Genomic DNA, 12,310 nt, shown 5'->3' with positions numbered 1-12,310 from the left:
TCTAATCATCCAGATTGCCCTGTACAATAAACTCTTGATTATGACTGCTGGCGTTAACAGTAATAAGACAAGATGATGTGCAGCACAATTTTCTTCATTCAGCTTTTCATTCTTCCACTGTTCCTTAAAAGTCTCCCTATCTTTCTGTAAGTTTTGCTTAAAAGTCATGTAAAATTAGATATTATCAAGTTGCACATTCTCAAGTGCAAAAACATTATTTTGTTGATTGCCATGTAGCTTTGTGGGATGAATTGGTGCAGTTCCACTCCATGTTGTGGAAAGTTGGCTCTGTCTGCTCATACAACTTTCTGCTGAACTGAAAGCATAGGAGAAAGCACCCACTTTCCTTTCGTTTAAACCAGCGCTATGGAGAGTGATTGAAGACACTTAGCTGCATTCTTTCTACTCTGTATCCTCAACCTTGTATGCTTCTCTCCGCTAATTAAACCAAGGAGGAAAAAAATTATATGTTTGCACTCTAAAAACAAATTTATTTCAAAAGAGAGTAGCTTATTGGAAAGATAATCAACAAAAGGCTTTCATTTTGAAATCACAGCCTGGCTTTCCCCTGGCTTTCTTGCTCAGGCTTTGGAAACCTTTCAGCCCTTGTTCTACTTGGTTTATCAATGTCAAGAGTTCATTGTAGGCATGAGAACTCAAGTCTGGAAATTACTGTAGAAATCCTAGGATATGCATCCTAGGATATGCATCCAAGAATAGCATGGCTAATGGAATATATCAGTATCCTGCTGAGAATTACTGCTTCAAATAAGAAAAATATGTGGGACTTTAGGCACTGAGGAGTTTGTCCTCTCTATTTCAAGCATCTCTCTAGTGTCTTTACTCAGTCGGCTAAATGACATTCTCCTCTGTCTGGCTGTGAAGTTCATCCATATTTGTTATTTAGTCCTATACAAAAATTCTCCATTTCTGTAATATCAGAGGCATTTGTGTGGCTGATATTTTAAATGGATGTGTGGAAAACCTTCTTCTCTTCCAAATAATTAAAGCATCATAATTCTCTTCAGTAACAAAATAAGCTAAAAAGAGAGGCACAGTTTACCAAGCACAAAATACGGTCAACAGGATCAGATGAGGGGAAAAAAAAGAACAAAAAAGCCAGGATGAGAGATGATACCAACAAGATTTCCGTGAATTTGTGGTAGCTAATAAGATGTTTATACCTCTGTGACATGTTGGTATGAATAGAGTTCTATGTAGCTCCTATGAGAGAACATACCGTCTCTGCCTTTAGAGAAAATCAGTTAGCTGACCAGTGTCTGTGGGTCATTCAAGCTAACTGGTCTGATTTTTGGAAAAAGGGAAACAAGGACCTAGAGTTTAGTCTTCCAGCACAACTGCTTTTGAACATTACTTGGAAGGAAGCACCAATGTGCTGTTCAACCTCTGTTAATTCTTCCCACAATCCAAATCTATTGGCTTTGCAGAGTGCTAAGGACTATTTAGGGGACCTGTCTGGTTTAGTGCAAATCTGGGAAGAAACTTCCAGAGGGGTCCCTCCAGAAAGCAGATTCAAGCACCCTCCCCCACACTGGTTCCGGAAAATATTTCCTTGGAGAAAAGTGGAAAAACTCTGTTTATTTAACAAGAAAAGTATTTACAAGCATAAAAAATTAATAACATTAAACAATAAAAACTTTCACTGCTCTGAAGAGACAGCAAACTTAGAAAGTCCTTTCCATGGGGTGTAGCTCGGTTCACTCAGTCTGTTATCAGTCCCTCCTGCACTGGAAATGCTGCATCCCAGGCCCTGGTGTGCCACAGGTGTGAGCTCCTAGTGTTCTGGGTTTTCAGTCCAGAGCAGGACCAATCAGTTCCTGAAGAAAAAGAAAAGCCACCAACCGGGGAACTTCTCTGCATCAGCTAGCTAAAAACTAGCTAAAAGCAAAGGAGACCTCTGTCCCACTGTCCATGCTGCAGACAGCATGGTATGTAAGAGAGAATGCTGAAGCTCTTATCTCTATGTTTTTGAATACAACCACCTCAGACATTCCACTGCTTCTCTTTCTCCCCTCACTTCACTCTCAGAGCTAGTTTTAAAGGTGCAAAACTTATTTCTGGGCTAAACAGATGAATGGGGATACAATTCAGCATAAAAAAGACATCCAAGGACACGACCCTTAAGCTACCTCACATATTCCAGAATGACCACTAGTAATGACCACTAGAGTGGGTCATTACTTATGTGGCCATCTGGCTGAGGCAGGTTTCCACTCTTTTGCAGGGTCAGAGTTGGGTCCAAGCTGAGGATCAAACAACAATATAAGCTCCCCATGGCCTCAGGCAGTTGGAAGGGATTAGAAGAAGTAGCTGCAACTGGTGCATTTGTGTGACCCTAAAAGAGACCAGATCAAAGCTGGTTCCCAAGCTAATTCTTCTGCTTCAGGCTTAAGAAAGGTATAAGCATCTTGAATAAGAAGGATTTTTTTTCAGGGTGTGGAAAAGATGTTCATGTTGCATACAGAATAATCAACCTTCTTCAAGCCAAAAGCGTTGGCTACATGATTAAATAGCCCGGTTTCTAGCAATTTCTATGTCACAACAGAGCACAGAGAATTTTAAAGTATTCTAAATGCCTCTATACATTTCTGAAGCTTCCAACATTATGTGTTCTCTTTTGCAGAGGAGGCAGAGATTTGATCCCCAGCTGCCCATGAACTGATGACTCCCCTCAAAAACATCTTTCTGTAGAGAATTGTAGACAGTTATTGCAACACTCCCTTTCAGTAAGTACGATATTTTTTCTTCAGAACTAACTGCTCATGTCTGACACTCAGCTCACTACAAAGAATATCTGAATAAATTCTTCCCTTTGAGAATGAAGGGGTCCTGGCACAAGTTGCCAAGATGATGTGGCTGTATCATCCCTGGAATTGTTCAAGAACCGGGCTCAGAACAGCCTGATCTAGTGGAAGGAGTCCCTGCCTATGGCTGGGGGAATGAGATGATCTTTAAGGTTCCTCCCAACCCAAAACATTCTGTGATTCTATTTTACATACATATTTTGTAGACATATATAATACATATATATATACAAGTGCTGCATAAACATATATGTGTGTGTATGTATTTTTTCATATATACACAGTCATTTTACTGGCCAGTGGCAGGGAATTTGGTTACTCTCCTGAAGATTTGCTTATTTGCCTAAGAAAGAAGTAAGATAAAATATTTAGCAAAAGCTATGGCATACTTTTAAAAACATAGAAGAAATATCCTTTCAGAACCAGAAAGGAAAATTTGCAACCTGAAAAATACAAGAAGGAAAAGAACAAAATTAAAATATAGACTAATCACATGCTCCCTTCTCACTCTCCAAGAGCAGGATATAAATCCTAAGGGCCCACTGAGGACCTATCCCACAAACTGCCTCCCCTTCTGCAGTGAGAAGAGCTGGACCCTGTGGCTGGTTAAGGAAATGTCTTGGTTTGAAAAGACAGGAGTCTGTGAAGGAAGGCAAAAGCCTCCTGTGAAATGGAAAAGGTAAACCCCCTCCTTCCGAATTATCACAATTTCAGAATTAAAAGGGCACTCAGGCAAAGATATGGGAATGGGAATAACAGTTTTTTACTAGGAAGAAAAAAAAACTAAATAACAATGTAATTTAGCACAAGCAAAAAAAAAAACCACTGGCAGAGTGAGAAAAACCTGACACCCTGAGAAGTCAGGGTGTTGATAGTAGTCCAGCCAGATGGTGGCTGCTCCTCCTGGAGCGGCGATCTGCAGAAGGGTGTAGATCCTTTCTGAAAATGCGGCGAAGGAGCAGCTGGGCCTTGGTTCCTGATTCCTCTGGGAAATCCAGCGAAGAAGGCTGTCTGTGGTCTCAGAAATGCTTGTTTTATGGTGGCAGGGATGCTTGGCTCCTCCCTCTGGGTGGAGCATCTCCCAATGGGATGATGTAACTAATCTTACCAGCCACAGTGAGTAATTCAATAGGCCATTAGCAGGAGATTATCTTCCTGGCAGTGTCATTGTTCTTGAAAGAGATAAGAAAAACTGCCTAACCCCCAACACATGGCAAAAATAGAATACATGCTTATTTTACAAGCCAGGACAGGAAAATAGGTGTCACTGCAGCAGCCTGGATGGAGTTACCTTGGCTTACATGAAAAAGGACCATTTCAAATGCAAACATTTTGCTCTAGTGAAATGTCACTTTAAAACACTACTGAGAGCATACAATGCACTTTGCACCAGCAATTCCCATACAGCATTGTGTTTTATATTTTTTATTTTGTGAACTTTCAAACATAACATTCAAAAGTAAATGTATTGATTTTCTGAAAGTTGTTTCATTAATACCATCTTTATTTTATGTTATCTGAATGTAGCTGCTTTGTTTGGAGGAAGGTCCTGCACAGATTCCCAGTGTCATAGTGTGCACAAACTTTGACAGCTTTGAAAGTACAGGTTTTTCTTTAAAAGGTACATTTGACCCTTCTGAAGATGCTAGGCACAGTAGGCCTTTGCATAGGCGTGTTTTTGTGGCCCCTTTCATGGGCCTTTGATACCATGGGAACTTTGCACAGGAGCAAAACACACCAGACAAAACATTACCTGCTGCCAGCTCTTCTCCTCCTTGTCCTCACACCTCTGTGGCCAAATCTCTTAGCAAAATAGGAGAATCTCACTAGTGCTTAAAAATGTTACTGTCTATTGACTGTTCTAAGGATTTGCCTTGGTGAAAGAAGATGCATCTGACTCTTTCCTCTTGAAATCAGGAGGGAAAGCAAGAATTTGGCACAGCAAGGGTTAATATCATGAGGAAGGGAGCTTGTTGTCAACCTTTATGGTGCTTTCAGGTAGATCACTATTTGACATGCCACGGAAGACACTCGTGTTTATTGACATTTAACTTTTCTTTGCAGGAATTGTCACACACTCCAGTCATTGCCGTTCATGTGGCTTTCATGCTGAGCCTGTAAGAACAGGATGTTCAAGAGCTGTCCCACATGGTGTCACGCTGTCTATTGTTCAGACAATTGGCTACAAACACTGGTTGGCTTTCACTTTTTGCTTTGAGCTGGTTATGGCTGAAATTTGCACTGGGTGCTGGGCTTGGTGGAGAAAATGTTTCTCAGTGACAGGCAGATCCTCAAAGGGTCTTCTTTTCATTACATGAATTTAACACATCTGCTGCAGTTAGATTTCTTTCTGTACTAGGGCCATTATGGTTCAAATTAAAGGGATATTTTAAGATCATAAGAATATAATTCCCATCTAAAGCAGTTGTATTTTTAGTTTTATTATATTACTTATTTATTTCAACACATTTTTGATTAGTCCAGGGCTTTTGTTAATGTGCCTATTTATAAATGCTTTTCAGGATGGTTGTTACATGTAGATTTACCAGTAAACTTGATTAAGCTAGTTTTCATAGTATCTAAGTCTACTAAGAGCACCCACATACACAATTAAATGGTGAGACAAAAGTTGTCTCCGTTAAGTGGAACAGAATGAGAAAAGCTGGAGAGATCAGGCTGACTATATTTTCTCCAATCAATGATTGTTTATTTTATTTTCCTGTAAGAGGTCTTCCACATCTTTTCCCTACTTCTTCCTTAAATCAAAGAGAAGTTGCAATGTTGTAACATGAATCCATATAGTAAAACTATTCTCTGTTCTGGGCAGCAGCATAAATAAAAAGCACCCAAGTAACACAATGTTAAAACCTGATAGTAACAATTATGAATTACTTTCTGACCGCTGTGAGTGACCAAAAGATTGATGGTCTCTGCAATTTTGTCCTAGTAATTTTAGATCTTTTATCTGGACTGTCAGTGGATATTCACTGCTTTGTCTAGTTTGTCCACCACTGTCTGTAAACTAGTTTTAGCTTACAGTGTGTTTGCATGAAAAAAAAGCATTCATCTATAAAAATCTATAAAACACTCCTTAAGTATACCAGAATTTAAAGATTATGAATGCTCTTTGTATTACATGGTCCAGTGGTTGGTATCCTGCAATTTAACAAAATAATCAAAAAATAATAAAACACACATATAACTTAATAAATGCACTCAGGTGTGCACACATACACACACTACTTAATAATCGCACTAAAATACCAGTTTTTCACCCAATGAGACACACACAGACTGCCTCACTGCCTCAAAACAATCTCCAAACCCAAGCACATCACATGAAAGCAGCATTTTCTTGCCTATTTTTTATCATTACACTCACAGAATCAAAGGCTGATGAGTGTTAGACCTGAACACCTTCAAAGATGGCAACTTTGCACACACAGCTGTAAGATGCAAAAATATAGATTATTTCATTAGCATCTACTGGAATCTGCACTGCAGAGGTGCTGTTTGCAAACTTGAACAGTATTTTGCCTCTTTTCATGCAAGATCACATCTAGTTATTTAGGGGCTTTCTAGTCTAATGTATATTTTTCAGGAAGGTTTTTGTGGAATGCATGGGGGTGATGGAGCTCCAGCACAGAGTCCCTGGAGGCATGGCATGCAGGTTTGGGGAGACCTGTATGAGCAGGATTTTTAAGTACATCCTGTATTTGAGTGAGCATGCCGGCTGCATCTCTTTTTTCTCAACGCATTATTAATGGAGTCTGTATGTTGGGATGGGGGACTGACTGAAATTACAAATGAGCTAATTTCCTTTTGCAGCTCCACATCAAGAACAGAGAAGTTTCTAAGACATTTTTCTTCCCAGGCAGACTCCACACCCCAAGGAGCATTTTTCAAGATTGGCCCCACCCCCATCCCCATGCTCTTTTTGTATCTCTCCTAAGTCAAAATTTCAACAGCACTACTGTGGAGGGAAATACTCCCTAAAATAAAACGTGATGCCTGGAAGAGAAAGTATTTTCCAAATCGAATTATTAGGCACTGCAAGCATTTTGAGAGTGAGAGATCCTACTGAAATGGCAGAATGCCTTAGAAGTAATGCAGCAGGCAGGTTTTATGTCATTCTAGGTGACTATTCATCTGTGCATACAATAAATTTTGATAAGTACACACACGAAGATAAATGACTCGCATTTTCGTGTCACTGTCAATTCTCACTTAGCAAGTACCACTGATACACCTTACTGCACAGTATATGAAGTGTACCCAGCTTGTAACTGGTGTAATAAGAGGGGTAAATATAATGCTGATTAGTGCCATGTCACTAAGTGCATGGAAGACGATAATGATAGGAAGTAACAACACAAAATTATACATAGATTTTCTTCCATAGTTTTTGAGGAGGAGAGAAACAACATGGTGCTGTAAACTTAGAGATACTACCCTGCTGACCTTGGTAGTCTCAGATGAGGTCTTTTAAGGCTAGTGATACAAAATAATTGCTGAACATTTTTTAATGGGAACAACTGGAATATGACTCACAATCAGCAATGGCCCAAAGACCCTAATGTAAATGACCAGATTTAATATTTTAAGACAGTTCTTTTTAGCCATTAATTAATTGTAGACTGAGGCTTCCACTGTTGATTGGTTTGAGTGGAAGACAGCATATAAATGTTCTCATGTATGGAAATGTGTAAAGGTTTTATTGCATGTGCTGTAAATAATTAATACAGAAATATTTTGTTTTAATACTGACAAAAGTTTACTTGGGCAGCTTATGCCCCACTCAACTACTGCAACCAAAATGACTTCCATTTATTCTGATCCAATCAGAACTTATCCAGCTGCACCTTCCTCTTGTAGTATATTTTCCATATTGGTATTGTATTGTTAAGAGGGGACTTGCCAGTTGTATGTGTTCTTATTTCTGCTTTGTGTTTTTGTGTTGTCTTATCTCACCTATTGTGTATTTTTTTTGAGAACAATCTCATGGTCTACTCCCACATCCTCCACTTCTGGAAACCACAGCTGTAGTCTAACAGGACACACTGATTGTTGGTAGTGCTGTAAAAAGGGGAGACATGCTGATGTGGTCTTTTGAGGAAACAAAACAGTCAAACTCTAGATGATATATTCAGTTCTCACCTAAACAAATTGCATGGGAGTAGAGGAGTGAGGCTGAGGATTCTCTTCTCTATTCTCACAGCCCTCACTCCAGAGGATGCAGCTTAAGTTCACTCCTTCAGAGATGTTGGAAAATGTCCTGCATGCTTGCATCACAGAAGACAATGGGATAGCTATATGTTAGATGGAAATTCACAGTAAACCAGGCCATATTGGCTTCCAGAACTGCTCATGCTGCATTTAGTTTCTGCCTTTAAGACCTTTGGACACCACGTAAATGATGATGAGAGCTTTTCTGATGAGAGCTTTTGTGTTACTGAAGGAATTTTGGAAGGACACTTGGAAGTGGTAGAGAAGTCCAACAATATACTTCTAAATTAACACTAATACTTATAAATTGAAGTATTCAATACCATTTTCTAGCACAACTGTGAGCTAAAGCGCCCTCAATAACATAAAAATTGCCAAAGTGCACTATCACAAAACATAATAGTCATAATTTTTCAGTGAATTAATATGGAAAGTGTAAAGGAGAGTAGATTGTTTTCTATATCAACAGTTCACTAAGAAAATTGTTTTAGTTACAAAGCTCTCCCATCTTTTTATATTAGGTATCTTGTTAGGGTTGAAAAGCCATTAGGGTCTCAATGTCTTGCAAAGCTTTCTCTACAATTGTATAACAGCTACTTAGCAGTTATATGAAGCATGCAATTTAAACAAAATTTAAGTCTATAATTACTCTGTTAATAAAATGCAAATTTAAAAATACATGCAACCATCATGAAGATGGAACATTTAATTCTCACTCATTAGCTTACCACAGAATGAAGGGTTACTTTGGTAAAAGAGATAAGAAGGTGGCAGTAATTGCTCTTATCTGCTGTTTCGTGGGTGAAAATAACTTCTAAGACTAAATTCTGAGGCCGAAATCAAGTGTTCATTTTATCGAGCTATAACTTCCCTAGAACATTAGAAGGAACTATTAGCATATATACCTGTGTATCTTAAGTTATGGGTAATGCATGGAAATGGTATGCTTAATTTTACTGCTTCAAAATTATATCCCCTGGAGAATAAAAGAAAAACTGCGGTGTTCTCAATAACAGTGAAAAAGGAACAGCTTGATTTGCATACTTTTTCTTTTGTAATGCACTTGTTCTTTTTGGAACAAATTCTCAGCAGTATAAAAAAAAATATTATTTATATGTTATTTTATAATATATATTATGATATATATATATATATAATAAAAAATAACATTTAAACCAGCCAAATGAATAAACTATATAAACATGATAAAGAGTTTTCTGAATATTCTGGAGCTCAGTGGAAATACTTGTCCAGTGTGTTAGCCAGAAGAGAGAGTAGAGACACTGGGTTTCTTCTGACAAAACTATTCTTTGATGACTATATTTTGCCATAAGCCTTCTTTAAACCATCGCTGTAATGAACAGGAAAAAAAAAGAGTCGGCCCTGGAGAAGCAGCAATGCCAGTCAGCAACCAGTACAAGGAAGATCTTCTGATGCTGGAGCAGTTAGAGAAAGTGTTGCAGAAGGCAGGACTAGGTTCATAACACAAGGAGACATCAACCAGAAAATGAAGGTCCTAGAAGTACTGCTAGGAGGAGTTGTTAGGAACCAGTGAGCAATACAAAAAAAAAAGAGGTGTCTTTTACCTCTCCTTATCACCACACTGACAACAGGAAACTTTCCTCAGTAGGCGGACTGGCATCAAATTTCCAGACAAGAGGAGAAAGAATAGAAAAGGGAATTTTAAGAATTAAGCCTCGGGGAACAAGATCACTCTTGTAACGCAGAATTAGATGACTCTAAGGAACATCCCAGACCCATCCAACACCACGGGTAGTTGGAGGAATTCAAGGGTACAAACAGTTTAGCAGCTGTCTGAAATTCTCAGCCATACATATCTGTTACCTCCCTTTATAGTGGCTGCTGTGAAACTTCTAATTTGAATATTTGTTGTTATCTTCAAGCAATATACATATTGGAAAGTTAGTCTCCTTTTTGGGGAAAGAACCCGATTCCTTTATTTCTCTTCTAGTATCAGTCTCTCCTGAAATAATGCCTCTTTTACAAGGTGCATAGTCCGGTCAGAAGAACCTTTAGGAACATTTAAGCATCTAGCTCATGTTAGCTTTTAAAAAGAATTTAAAAACCTAAGTTAGTGTGACTGGGAAATGCTGAAGGTGAGTGAGCTATTTATGTGGCCAAGGAGTCTTCATTTTAACTCCAGCTCCTTATTTAGTGTTGTCTGTTTTTACCTACTAAGGTCAGATCAGCTATTCACATCTTCCAAGGAGCTCACACCTCAAATTTTGAGGAAGAATCTTGTTTTCAGCATCCTACAGGTTGACAATTTGAAATGAGGACGTCTTCTATTATGTTGCCCTGTTGACCAGTAAGTTATTAAGCTCTGTCTCCTAACAATCTGTGGTCAGAATATCAATCAAAATATTATTTTTTATGCAAATTGTTTAACTTGTCCCCACCATTTTTAATATTCACTGTCCATTCATAAGTATTTTGCATCTAAAAAGTAAAATGTCTATGTTTTTGTGATGTCTTATATTTTTACCATTAAAGTCTACCTCAAAATATTTCTATAAAAATACACTCTTAAAAACTGTTAAACCATATTATTTCCTGTGTTGCCTGTGTTATGGAACCTCACCCACAAAAAAAATTAGCCATTTCTACTTATTATGCACCACCATAGCCTGCATTCCAGATCAGGGTAAGCTTAGTAGGAAGAAATGACTGTACACTGTATGTGGAAAAAATAGAAACAGTGAAAACAAAAAGTTTACTGCAGTAGCTGGTCTGCAGTAACTTACAAATTACTAACAACTTATGTAAGTTTTACATGCCTATTCCATCTGCTATTCATTAAAAAAACACGTTACCATGGTAACTGCCACATGCCATGGTATTTATGCTGCTTCTGATGTACAAAGCATAGTTTGTGTAGGAGTGTGTGTATGTATATGATGTGGCAGCTGTCGTCTCTGCCATTTTGTTGCTGCTCCAGAAAAAAGTAAAGCAAGTAGTGGCTATGAATACTCATTTGAGTAACGATACTCACACCCATTTGACTAAGGGCCCACACAGAGCTCCACATGGTTATCATCTGACCAACCCACACATGGGGTGTTCTCACAAGGGGACAGAGCTGGGTAGGTTACCTTTAAATATAAGATTGCTATCTGTCACTGAATTAAAAGCTTAGGAGACAAAAAAGATACCCACATTTTTAGTGGCACACAGTAAACAAACGCTTTCAGTATGACCCTTTTCATCATTCTTATAAAAATATAAATGGGAAACAGTGCAAAAGGCTCTGCCCTTTAGAGAAATAGAAATTTACCATGTAATAGGCAAGGAGGAAATTCAAAGTACTTCCTAATATTCCTCTTTCTGCTCATAATTTTAAAAAGTGTACTTGCTGAGGATGGACAAGCTGGTAAGAATAAAATAGACACAAAATTTTGTCCAGTACTTAATTGGTACTGAACCTCTCTTGAGTGTTAATACTATTGTGACATTTTCATTCTATTTGTTGTGCATTTAACTTTGATATTTCATGCAAAAAATATCCTTCAAAAGGCTATTTGAATACCGTTTTGTCTTTATTTATACAAATCAGTGTCTATTAAGAACTTCAAAGCTATAGTCTTATGAGATGTCTTGTTTGATACCTGCCTGAAGAAAGACATAGTTTCACATTTGTATTCTATACTCTCATGTAGCTATGCAGCTTTCCAGCTTAAGCCAACTCCCTTCATTTTTACTGAGCTTGTTTATCACAAACAATCAGCAAATAGATATTTCGAGTTCATGAATATGATCTGAGCTCAATGGTGACTGGTTCCAAAGGCAAAAATCCACCCAGAAAAACACTGAACTCTTGCCGATTTTGTTTTCTTGTGTAGAATAATTTTTTAAAAATGGAGTGAATCTGAGTAAATTGTTTGCGTACCCTCACATACAGTATTTTAAATAGTTCACTAAATAAGGAAAACTTCTGCTTTATGGAATATGTGTGCTTACATAAAGTCAGATAGATTAAGAACCACTTTTACTCAGTGCCATGAAATAAACTGTTTTCATTAAAACATACCTGCAAACTGACTAAAGACATAAGATGGAAGGAAGGGGCAGTCTCAATGACACTGGCAATTAGAGATTAGAGAAGCAGGCCGGCTGTATTTAGAGTGGCCTTCTTGCACATTTCTTGACAATGACAAATCAACAAACCTTATCAGAGTTCTGTATTACAGGAAATGAACTGAAGTGTCTTGAGCAGAGTCATTGCCTGCACACCTTCAGCT

Source organism: Passer montanus, unplaced genomic scaffold (genome assembly GCF_014805655.1).
Source record: "Passer montanus isolate IOZ18808 unplaced genomic scaffold, ASM1480565v1 scaffold91, whole genome shotgun sequence".
NCBI lineage: Eukaryota > Metazoa > Chordata > Aves > Passeriformes > Passeridae > Passer > Passer montanus.
Note: the sequence above shows the minus strand (reverse complement) of the source record.